A 12,310-nucleotide genomic window follows, 5' to 3' on the forward strand; every position below is an offset into this window, starting at 1 on the left:
CGCCTTAAAAATCCCTTACAACACAGAACAACAGTCTACCCAAAATATATGAACAGAAGCCAGAGACGAAAAAAAAAACACTCTGGGATGGCTACAAGCAGCGTTCTACTAGGAGATAAGTGGTATAAAACACAGACTCGATTTACAGAGAAATGCAGTATCATGCCATCCTTTCTTGACAACGTTTTGCCTACACCAGTGATTCCCAAAGTGGACGGTACTGCCCCCCTGGGGGCAGTGGAAAGATCCAGGGAGGAATTCTGAATCTGCAGCAACCCTAATACCAAGAAAGAGGTATGTTCGTATGTGTGTGGTTGGGCGCTGGGGATGTGGTTTGGGAGCCGAGGGGGGCGGCAGCCTGAAAAGTTTGGAAACTACCTGTCTACACAGTGGTTCTGTGACTTTATCAGACCCACTGTATGGGCGAAACGTTGTCAATAAAGGATCGCATTATATTACATCTGGGCATCTTTCCCAAGAGCCGTAAATAGTGACGATAGATATTACTGAAGAATCACAAGTGAAAATACACAAGTCGCGAGGCTGCCTGGAAGATAACAAATCTCAGCTTCTTATATCGAGGAAGAGGAAGGGAAGAAAGCTTTACATAATATATTGGTAAATCATTTACCAATGAACAAACAAAAGAAAACGGATCATCGGTACGAGAATTATTAAAGTCATCAAAGGTAGGCTGAGAGGCAAAGTTGTAAACACAAAGGTAGAGTATATCGACAGTATGTAAATAAGACGTAATGAAAGTAACCTTCTAAACACAGAAATAATAATGCAGCTGCTACCATTCAGACTGCATCAGCAGATCAACGAATAGAACAAGACCAACAATTACGGAGTTTAATAAGTAAGGAATTGTCAAGTGAATCTTGTGTGAAGTTAGGGATCATCAAGTGAATCTTTTGTGAAGTTAGGGATTATCAAGTGAATCTTTTGTGAAGTTAGGGATTATCAAGTGAATCTTTTGTGAAGTTAGGGATTATCAAGTGAATATTTTGTGAAGTTAGGGATTATCAAGTGAATCTTTTGTGAAGTTTGGGATTATCAAGTGAATCTTTTGTGAAGTTTGGGATTATCAAGTGAATATTTTGTGAAGTTAGGGATTATCAAGTGAATCTTGTGTGAAGTTAGGGATTATCAAGTGAATCTTGTGTGAAGTTAGGGATTATCAAGTGAATATTTTGTGAAGTTAGGGATTATCAAGTGAATCTTGTGTGAAGTTAGGGATTATCAAGTGAATCTTGTGTGAAGTTAGAGATTATCAAGTGAATCTTGTGTGAAGTTAGAGATTATCAAGTGAATCTTGTGTGAAGTTAGAGATTATCAAGTGAATCTTGTGTGAAGTTAGGGATTATCAAGTGAATCTTGTGTGAAGTTAGAGATTATCAAGTGAATCTTGTGTGAAGTTAGGGATTATCAAGTGAATCTTATTTAAAGAACTACCTTTTTTTAACGAATCAATAAAAGAGATAAAAAAAAATTACAGGATCTAATGGCAAAGAATTTTTATAAGAATATAAATGCATCTATTATTTTTTTTTATCCTTCCTGGTGGAACTCTTACGTTTATACCGACGAGCTATTCCTAAGACACGTACGGCTTCTTCAGTAGGCTTACTGGTCCATGATAGGCAGGTTCAACTCAAACCCACTCTACGTACCCGTCCAACCTATTTTTAAAGATTCTCGCTTGAAAGACATTGCTTAGGAAATTCTTCCATTCATCTACAACTCTAAATCCAAATTTATCTAATTTGAATCCACTGCTGCGAATCCTGCCTTGATTGGTGGTGCCTGATCAGGTAAATTCCCAGTGGTGGTTTAAGACCAGGGTACAGCATTGGTCAGGGACCACCTCAACGCTGCCTCCCAGGACCTGTAGGTTGGTCCAGTGAGCGTGTTTAGCTCTGTAAATAGACCCACTTCATCATGCTCACTCCTACCCTCCCTCTCTTTCGCTTTCCCTCCCCTCTCTCTCTCTCTCTCCTCACTCCTGCCTCTCTCATGCTCATATTTTTTTCAAAATATCTCTTTCTCACTCATCCTTACCCTCCTCCCTCTTTTTTTTCGCAGGTCCTCACCGTCTTTCTTCTCAAATTTTCCTTCCCTCCTCCTCGCCCCTCACTCACAGCTTCCAATTAATAGTAACTCTTGCTCTGCTGAAAAGAAATCTTTGAAACAGCCGTAGCTACTGAAACCACATTGGAATGCTTGACGACATCCTCATCGCCCTACATAAGTCTCCCAGCTCAAGCTAGACTCTGATAGGAGGCAAACATAGCGAGCAATTGTTCCCACCTTGGAACTATCACAGTAAAGCAAAGCCAGCTACAGTACATAGTCACACACACACACACACACACACACACACACACACACACACACACACACACGGTGTACAGTGTCTTGAACTGTGTGTCAGGCCCATACTGGAGTATGCAGCACCTGTTTGGAACCCGCACTTGATAAAGCACGTCAAGAAACTAGAGAAAGTACAAAGGTTTGCAACAAGGTTAGTTCCAGAGCTAAGGGGAATGTCCTATGAAGAAAGACTAAGGGAAATCGGCCTGACGACAATGGAGGACAGGAGGGTCAGGGGAGACATGATAACGACATATAAAATACTGCGTGGAATAGACAAGGTGGACAAGGACAGGATGTTCCAGGGAGGGGAACACACACACACACACAGGAGCTGTGTCTCGACCCCTGCAACCACAATTAGGTGAGTACACGCACACACACAGAGCAGAGGTATGATGAAGCTCACGGTTCAGGGAGAGTGACCTAGTAGCGACTAGTAAAGAGGCGGAGCCAGGAGCTTGAACTCGACCCTTGCAACCTCAACTAGGTGAGTACAACTAGGAGAGTACACACACACACACATTACAGTGGGCACCTGTGACGAGCGGGGTCCCACAGGGGTCGGTCCTAGGACCAGTGCTATTTTTGGTATATGTGAACGACATGATGGAAGGGTTAGACTCAGAAGTGTCCCTGTTTGCAGATGATGTGAAGTTAATGAGGAGAATTAAATCTGATGAGGACCAGGCAGGACTTCAAAGAGACCTGGACAGACTGGACACCTGGTCCAGCAACTGGCTTCTCGAATTTAATCCTGCCAAATGCTAAGTCATGAAGATAGGGGAAGGGCACAGATAACCGCAGACGGAGTATAGGCTAGGTGGCCAAAGACTGCAAACCTCGCTCAAGGAGAAAGATCTTGGGGTGAGTATAACACCGAGCATGTCTCCGGAAGCACACAACCACTAGATAACTGCTGCAGCATATGGGCGCCTGGCAAACCTGAGAACAGCGTTCCGATACCTTAGCAAGGAATCGTTCAAGACACTGTACACCGTGTATGTCAGGCCCATACTGGAGTACGCAGCACCTGTTTGGAACCCGCACTTGATAAAGCACGTCAAGAAATTAGAGAAAGTGCAAAGGTTTTGCGACAAGGTTAGTTCCAGAGCTAAGGGGAATGTCCTATGAAGAAAGGTTAAGGGAAATCGGCCTGACGACACTGGAGGACAGGAGGGTCAGGGAAGACATGATAACGACATATAAAATACTGCGCGGAATAGACAAGGTGGACAAAGGATGTTCCAGGGAGGGGACACAGAAACAAGAGGTCATAATTGGAAGTTGAAGACACAGATGAGTCAGAGAAATATTAGGAAGTATTTCTTCAGTCATAGAGTTGTTAGGCAGTGGAATAGCCTAGAAAGTGACGTAGTGGAGGCGGGAACCACACATAGTTTTAAGACGAGGTATGATAAAGCTCATGGAGCACGGAGAGAGAGGACCCAGTAGCAACCGGTGAAGAGGCGAGACCAGGAGCTAAGACTCGACCCCTGTAACCACAAATAGGCGAGTACAAATAGGTGAGTACACAGTGGCAACAATAGCTGTCATACAGAATAACGAACTCAGCCAAAGAATAAGTAACAATAAGTCAACTTTCATGTAATTACTTCGTGGATGATTATTCTTATATTCATGGGGAAGCACTAAACACGTATGCATTATACAGATTCGATCGAAGAGGAAGGCAGCTGTTATTCCTTCGATCAAGGTCCTTACACCATCATCAAAGTAGAAATCAAAATGTGAAATCTGAAGATCAATTTTTCCTGAGAGATCACAAAACATAAGAATGAAAAGAAATATTCACAGTAAAACTAACAAAAATAGAAATACAAGACGACAAAAGCACACTAATTTTATTACAACATGTTAAAATGACCAGCAGCAGTTACGAAGATCCCTGAGGACCCTACAGGCAACCCGGCAGTTTTATGACCCACGACCTTAGGCGAAAAGATCAGTTTGTGGTCAAAATGTTAAAAATTTGTTCCAGACAGAATCATCCCATACATTATATATATATATATATATATATATATATATATATATATATATATATATATATATATATGTCGTGCCGAATATGTAAAACTGGCCAATTAGCAAGAACTCATTTAAAATTAAGTCCTTTCGAAAATTTTCTCTTATACGTTTAAAGATATATATTTTTAATTAATGTTAATGTAAAAAATTTTAATTTTGCACCAAAAGAATCTTAGAAAACTTACCTAACCTTATTTTAACAAGAGCAATTTATTTTAGCCTAACCCAACTAAATATATTTTAGATTTGTTTACAGTAATTTAACACTAAACAAACACAGTGAAATATATTTTTCTCGTTAGGTTCAGAATGATTTTGGCGAAATTATTGCATACACAAATTTTCACTTGTCCTATATGGCAAGATGAGCGTTGCTATTTAAGCCAAGATAGCAAATTCTGCCTATTCGGCACGACATTATATATATATATATATATATATATATATATATATATATATATATATATATATATATATATATATATATATATATATATATATATATATATAACCTATTCGTGCCGAATAGGTAAAATTGATCAATTAGCAAGAACTCGTTTAAAATTAAGTCCTTTATAAAATTTTCTCTTGTACGTTTAAAGATATATTTTTTTCATTTAATGTAAAAATTAATAATCTTGTACCAAGAGAACCTTAGAAAACTTACCTAACCTTATTATAACAACGCAATTTAATTTAACCTAATCCAACTAAATGTATTTTAGATAAGTGTACAATAATTTAATATAATAAACGCAATGAAATGTATTTTTTCGTTAGGTTCAGAATGAATTTTGCGAAATTATTGCATACACAAATTTTCGCTTGCCTTATTCGGTAAGAAGAGAGTTGCTATTTAATCCAAAATATCAAGTTTTACCTATTCGGGACGAGATATATATATATATTGCGAAAACAGATACTAATTTGTACAAAAGAATTGAAATAAATGGCTTAGAAAAGCAACAAGATAAGCGAGAGACTTGTGCAACATTTGCGTATCTTTATTCTGGAAGTGCACTGCTCTCTGCACTGGACTGAAGAAGCTACTGCCTGGCGAAACATTACCAAAATAAAGATTCCCATATGCTGTACATAAGAAACTGAGCTGCTACTTACAGTTGACGAGGTAGGTGATCAAGGAAAGGAAACTGTTGCTACAGTCCGATCCTCTTTGTAAATCCTCCGAGTATTGTTTTCCTCTCTAGAACACAAGTATCATAAGGAGCACAGACAATAAATTATTATTTACGCAAGGCAATGTCTCCTCACGCGAGGTAATGCTGTCCTCACGCGAGGTAATGCTGTCCTCACGAGAGGTAATGCTGTCCTCACGGGAGGTAATATTGTCCTCACGCGATGTAAGTTGTCACTATCAGTATAAATGTAAAATTAACTTGTATGTTTATCACAGTATTTTCAGTGTGAGAGGAGTTGTCAGCTACTGACACTCTTGGCAAGATTGTACAGTCAGCACTACTGACATGTCAAGTATTGTCAAAGCTACTAATACCCTTGGTAAGATAGTACTGTCAGTGCTACTGACGACCAACAACACACACTCCTCCTATTTCCATCTCTGTAGTGATCACTGTCACTGTGGCAGTACAGTAAGTAACAGAGTGGCTTATTTCACTGCCACTCATCTCCACATTTAGTCCAATCTTTTTCCACATTTCAATCTTTTGTTCTCCTCGCTTTTATAATAGAGATTACAAAAGGTCAGAGAGCGCTCTCGGACTCTCCCCCAGGATGTGAACTCTCAAATGAGAGAGAATACAAGGACTCTCAGTCTACTCTTTAAACGCCATCCGCTTACGAGTTTTTTTTTCAGTCAAAAACCAGGTTACTTTGATCAGCCAGGCTGTTGGTGAGCCCCTGGCAAACATATCCATCACAGACTGGCATTTAACGGTGCTAGTGATACAGTTTCCTCTAGAAGACTTTTACATTTGTTTCAGCAGTCTTAGGAAACAAGATTGACGTGGTTTTTGCCTAACGAAAGTCAGAGTAGGGACACTTGTTGTCAGGTTAGTAGAGGCACTAGTAGTAAGGTTATTAGAGGCACTGGTAGTAAGGTTATTAGAGGCACTGGTAGTAAGGTTAGTAGAGGCACTGGTAGTAAGGCTAGTAGAGGCACTGGTAGTAAGGTTATTAGAGGCACTGGTAGTAAGGCTAGTAGAGGCACTGGTAGTAAGGCTAGTAGAGGCACTGGTAGTAAGGCTAGTAGAGGCACTGGTAGTAAGGCTAGTAGAGGCACTGGTAGTAAGGTTAGAAGAGGCACTGGTAGTAAGGTTACAATAGGCACTGGTAGTAAGGCTAGTAGAGAAACTGGTAGTAAGGCTAGTAGAGGCACTGGTAGTAAGGTTAGAAGAGGCACTGGTAGTAAGGTTAGAAGAGGCACTGGTAGTAAGGTTACAAGAGGCACTGGTAGTAAGGTTACAAGAGGCACTGGTAGTAAGGTTACAAGAGGCACTGGTAGTAAGGTTACAAGAGGCACTGGTAGTAAGGTTACAAGAGGCACTGGTAGTAAGGTTACAAGAGGCACTGGTAGTAAGGTTACAAGAGGCACTGGTAGTAAGGTTACAAGAGGCACTGGTAGTAAGGTTACAAGAGGCACTGGTAGTAAGGTTACAAGAGGCACTGGTAGTAAGGTTACAAGAGGCACTGGTAGTAAGGTTACAAGAGGCACTGGTAGTAAGGTTACAAGAGGCACTGGTAGTAAGGTTACAAGAGGCACTGGTAGTAAGGTTAGAAGGGGCACTGGTAGTAAGGCTAGAAGAAGCACTGGTAGTAAGGTTAGTAGAGGCACTGGAAGCAAGGTTAGTAGAGATACTGGTAGTTAGGTTAGTAGAGGAACTGGAAGTATTAAGGATAATAGAGGCACTAGCAGTAACTTTAGTAGAGGTACTGACTGTCGGTAGGTTAAAGATCAATTAATAAAAATTTGGTGGTTGACAGTACATTTTTATGCCTTTCTAAACAAAAGTTCTTCCGTGTCATAAACCATTATGTCAAATGTGTGTTACTGGAAAGCAGTTTTATTAATAATAATGAAGGCGAGAATGTTTTACTGCTCGAGCAGAAATGTAGTGAACTGAGGAAGTGAATATGACACACACACACACACATACACACACATACACACACACACACACACACACACACACACACACACACACACACACACGATATTCAAATTAGTATCACAGTATTTACAAGGTGTATAATGATACAAACAAGATGTATAATGTTACAATGTTGCAAACAAGATATATAACGCTACAAAGATGTTACAACAAAGACGATGCTGCAAACAAGATGTTACAAAGATGTTGCAAACAAGATGTACGTTACAAACAAGGTGTATATTATTTCAAAGATGTTACAGCCAAGATGTATAATGTTACAATGTGAATACATCTTTCACAAAACCAAACCTTCTTGAATCATTACGTTCTTCGGAAGCGCTAAGACTGTAGGGTCCATATAGATGCCGGGAATCGTAGTTAATCAAGTTTGATTAAGGACAGCTCCACTTTCTAAGATCAGGAGCCCTTCACCAGCAGCAGCACACTCCCGTTAAAGGGATACCTTGCTTAAGGTGTCAAGATTTTATCAGCAACGAATAATAAACAGTCACGATTTACCAACATCATCCAATAAACAGTCAGGATTTACCAACATCATCCAATAAACAGTCAGGATTTACCAACATCATCCAATAAACAGTAAGGATTTACCAGCATCAATAAACAGTAATGATTTACCAACAGCCAATAAGCAGTCAGGATTTACCAACATCAGCCAATAAGCTGTAAGGATTTACCAACATATGCTCATTAACAGTCAGGAATTAACATCTACTCGCAAACTGTCAGGATTTAACATCTACTCACAGTCAGGATTGATCAACATCTGCCATTTATAAGTGTCCGCAATAAAGCAAACAGAATCCCTGGCTTCATATCAAGAAGCATAAATAATAGAAGTCCTTAGATTGTTCAACTCTCTATATCTTTGGTTAGGCCACAATTAGATTATGCTGCACAGTTCTGGTCACCATATTACAGAATGGATATAAATGCACTGGAAAACATACGAAGGAGGATGACAAAGTTGATCTCATGTATCAGAAATCTTCCTTGCAAGGACAGACTGAGGGCCCTGAATCAGCACTCTCTAGAATTAGGGGGGATATGCTTGAGATGTATAAATGGAAAACAGGAATAAAGGAAATGTAAATAGCTTGCTAAAAATATGTAGCCTAGACAGGACTTGCAGCAATGGTTTTAAGTTTGAAAAATTCAGATTCAGGAAGGATATAGGAAAGCACTGGTTTGGTAATATAGTTGTGGGTGAGTGGAACAAACTCTCGAGTACCGTCATAGAAGCTAAGACGTTGTGTAGTTTTAAAAATAGGTTGAATAAATACATGAGTGAGTGTGGGTGGGCGTGAGTTGGACCTGACTATCTTGTGTTAGTGGGTCTGATGCCGTGTCACTTCCTTAAGTGGATGTGACCGGCTTAAGCCGGTGGGAGGCTTGAACCTGCCTCGCTTGGGCCAGTAGGCCTGGTGCAGCGTTTATGTTCAAAAAGTCAGGATTTGCCAACATCTTCCCATAAACAGTCGGGATTTACCAACCACTCACAATTAGGATTTAACAAAATGATCCCATAAACAGTCAGGATTTACTAACGTCATCCCAAAAACAGTCAGGATTTACCAATGTCTGGTCATTCAATCAGGATTTACCAACATCTACATGTAAAAAGACAGGACTTACCAACATCATCCAATAAACAATCAGGATTTACCAACATCATCCAATAGACAGTCAGGATTAAATAAACAGTCAGGATTAACCAAAATCTGCTAATAAACAGTCAGGATTTATCAACATCATCCAAAAAAAGTCAGGATTTACCATCATCTAATAAACAGTCGGGATTTACCAAAATCTGGTAATAAACAGTCAAGATTTATCAAAATCTAATAAACAGGATTTACCAACACCTGCCAATAAACAGCCAGGATTTACTAACACCTGCCAATAAACAGTCAGGATTTACCAACATCTGCCAATAAAGTCAGGATTTAAAACATCTGCAAATAAACAGTCAGGATTTAAAACATCTGCCAATAAACAGTCAGGATTTAAAACATCTGCCAATAAACAGTCAGGATTTACAACATCTGCCAATAAACAGTCAGGATTTACAACATCTGCCAATAAACAGTCAGGATTTACAACATCTGCCAATAAACAGTCAGGATTTACAACATCTGCCAATAAACAGTCAGGATTTACCAACATCTGCCAATAAACAGTCAGGATTTAAAACATCTGCCAATAAACAGTCAGGATTTACCGACATCTGATCACAAACATTCATGATTTAATAAAACACAAACTTCGACGGAAAACATAACAGAACAATCAAAACTTGCACTCGACTCATGTCAGTGGGTTCAGATACCCTTAAGTTAGGCAAAGGTTCAAACTCTCCAAGCACCAGTTAGAAAACAGGAAAAAAAAAAAAAGCCAGCTAGCTCTCATCCGTCTGAGGTTCTAGGGATTATCTTCCCTAAGGACCAGGTCTCAGACCAGACCTTCAGGGTTAGAAATTAAATATTACAGCATTAAGAACTATACAGAAACACATTTTCCTTCATTTACATTAATAAATTCGCTAGGTCTGTCATTATATATTTTTATTTATTCTTATTTGTTATTTAAATTATTCTTACCTTCATAAATTCGCTGTCTTATGTCATTATTATATATTTTTATTTATTATTATATTAGTTATGTTATTTATTCTTATTGGTTTATATATTATTATTATTATTATTATTATTATTATTATTATTATTATTATTATTATTATACCGAGTGTTTAACCAGTGTGCGTTGAGGTGAGGGCCCAATTTTACAGAACTCGGCTTACAACCGAAAGAACCAGGGTTCAATCCCATGAGGGGCGAAAGGTTCTGGTACGTCTCTCCTAACAGCTGATGTTCACCACCACGTTAATTTACACACACACACACACACACACACACACACACACACACACACACACACACACACACACACACACACACACACACACACACACACACGATCTTGTCTACATGTTCGAAGGCAGGCATTGCCGACCAGTATGGTTTAAAGTGTAGTCAAGAGGTGACGTTTCGCTCGGTGCTGAGATTTATGAAGTTATCAAATGATAAACCTGAACGCCGAAACGTCGTCAGAATAATAACTAGCTACACAACGCGACATTCTTCACCACACTCGTCGGCATCATTTGCCAGACAACAATTACAAACGTTTCTTAGACAACGTTTCGCTCTGAGATAGAGCGAAATTTCTTTCAACCAGGAAGATGATCCCGAAGCTCTGTTTGCAGCACAGTGTTTATAACAAGTCTCAAGAGAAAGTTCACTTCTGGGGAGCAGAGAAATTGAGAGAGCTCTTCTAGGGAAGCAGTGACCCTTACAGAGCTTCACTAGAAGAGCGGAAACCCTGAGAGCTCTCTTCTAATAAGAAATACACAATGCACAAACTTTCTTTTTCGTATACACCGAACCATACACGCTATCGGTCTCGGTTCAACAAATGTGTGATCTTGAACGAAGACGGACACTGGGAAAAAAAAAAAAAAAAAAAGAGCGCTGAAGCACCACTGAGCTCCCAACACCAGGAGCTTTTTCTATCTCTTTTTCCTCTATGGAGAGTATCAAACACTCACTACACTCTCAGGGCGCTGAAAAATACAAACGAAAGCGAGATGAGAGAGGGACGAGAAAGAGAGAGGGAGAGAGAGAGAGGGGCCGCTTCTCTCTCACCGAACCTGTCTCCACTGTTTGAATAGTCCACTGCAGAGTTTACAAAGAGTTTTTTTTTTTTAATTGTCGTTTGTAGGTTCGGGATTGGCTGCGGAGAACAGTTAAAGCCACTAGCTACTGCTGGCCGCTTACTTGTTGGGTGCAAGCCAAGTTGGGAGCAACAAGTCTGGTCACTTCCTACACTACACACAGCACAACACACACATTATTGCGATTTGAGTTTTATTTAGCGAAATATGATTAGTAATGTGAGACTACTCTCTTCTATAGGATGGATGTATAGTGGGGAACGTAAGCCAACCATGAGTTTCCCCTGCCATATTCCATCAATAAGGATTTTCCCCTGCCATATTCCATCAATAAGGATTTTCCCCTGTCATATTCCATCAATAAGGATTTTTCCCCTGCCATATTCCATCAATGAGGATTTTTCCCCTGTCATATTCCATCAATAAGGATTTTCCCCTGCCATATTCCATCAATAAGGATTTTCCCCTGTCATATTCCATCAATAAGGATTTTTCCCCTGCCATATTCCATCAATGAGGATTTTTCCCCTGTCATATTCCATCAATAAGGATTTTTTCCCTGCCATATTCCATCAATGAGGATTTTTCCCCTGTCATATTCCATCAATAAGGATTTTTCCCTGTCATATTCCATCAATAAGGATTTTTTCCCTCTCATATTCCATCAATGAGGATTTTTCCCCTGTCATATTCCATTACTTAGGATGGGTTACATACACAGTTGAAATTTGTCAACCTGAACTGGGAGACTATAGGGCATTGAGGGTCTCGTTAGTTATTCCAATATTAAGCAGCTATGACAGCTAAGATTTTGTTGCATCAGAGCTGGAGTTACTATTTCAAAATATTAAAGGCAGGGGTCAGGCAATCAATGTCAGGCCATTAAGTTTGATCTGAGGAAGGAGGATAGATTTAAATCCTTGGATCAAGAGACTTCACACGAGTTACATATGGGATTTCAACGTACACGGGTGAAAATAAGTCAGTATGACTCATG

The 12,310-nt window shown here is 39.6% G+C and overlaps 1 long non-coding RNA gene across 2 annotated transcripts in view; it reads right to left on the bottom strand.

The window, feature by feature from the left end:
* Positions 1-11,641, bottom strand: part of LOC138854915 (uncharacterized) — a 247,771-nt gene extending 236,130 nt beyond the window's left edge. The window contains exons 1-2 of one of the 2 annotated variants that reach the window (XR_011394078.1): positions 11,188-11,641; positions 5,548-5,632 (exon numbers count right to left, since the gene is read on the bottom strand). This is a non-coding gene — a long non-coding RNA (uncharacterized lncRNA). The remainder of the gene's footprint in view (positions 1-5,547; positions 5,633-11,187) is intronic. The other variant, XR_011394077.1, reaches the window with a different exon arrangement.
* Positions 11,642-12,310: the final 669 nt, after the last annotated feature.

Source organism: Cherax quadricarinatus, chromosome 74, assembly GCF_038502225.1.
Source record: "Cherax quadricarinatus isolate ZL_2023a chromosome 74, ASM3850222v1, whole genome shotgun sequence".
Classification (NCBI taxonomy): Eukaryota; Metazoa; Arthropoda; class Malacostraca; order Decapoda; family Parastacidae; genus Cherax; species Cherax quadricarinatus.